Below are 955 nucleotides of genomic sequence, written 5' to 3' on the forward strand. Positions count from 1 at the left end.
TGAATATGTGCAGCGGGATCGAGCTCGGACCACGAGGGACCGAGAAAACTATCGACACATGGGGCCGGACACTCAGGGTCGGGGAAAAATTCAATATATATCTGGTGATATCTCGGGTGCTCTTACAGATAGCGCACTAAACCAAAGTGAATTATCTGCATGGGGCCCTGGCGCATGAATCTGTGCAGCGGGAACGACCTCGGACCACCAGGGGCCGCGAAAACTACCGTCTCATGGGGCCGGACACTCAGGGTCAGGGAAAAATCCAATATATATCTGGTGATATCTCGGGTGCTATTAGAGAGAGCGCAATAAACCAAAGTGCATTGTCTGCAGGAGGCCCTGGCGCATGAATCTGTGCAGCGGGAGCGACCTCGGACCACCAGGGGCCGAGAAAATTACAGATATTCGGTATCCGTCACCCAAGGTCATGTAAAAATCTAGCATATATCTGGTGATATCTCGGGTGCTATTACAGATAGCGCAATAAACCAAAGTGAATTGTCTGCAGGAAGCCCTGGCGCATGAATCTGTGAAACGGGAACGACCTCGGACCACCAGGGGCCGAGAAAACCACCGTCTCATGGGGTCGGACACTCAGGGTCAGGGAAAAATCCAATATATAACTGGTGATATCTCGGGTGCTATTAGAGATAGCGCAATAAACCAAAGTGCATTGTCTGCAGGAGGCCCTGGCGCATGAATCTGTGCAGCGGGAACGACCTCGGACCACCAGGGGCCGTGAAAACCACCGTCTCATGGAGTCGGACACTCAGGGTCAGGGAAAAATCCAATATATATCTGGTGATATCTCGGGTGCAATTAGAGATAGCGCAATAATTCAAAGTGAATTATCTGCATGGGGCCCTGGCGCATGAATCTGTGCAGCGGAACGACCTCGGACCACCAGGGGCCGCGAAAACTACCGTCTCATGGGGCCGGACAATCAGGGTCA

This window comes from Nomia melanderi, unplaced genomic scaffold (genome assembly GCF_051020985.1).
Source record: "Nomia melanderi isolate GNS246 unplaced genomic scaffold, iyNomMela1 scaffold0014, whole genome shotgun sequence".
Lineage (NCBI taxonomy): Eukaryota > Metazoa > Arthropoda > Insecta > Hymenoptera > Halictidae > Nomia > Nomia melanderi.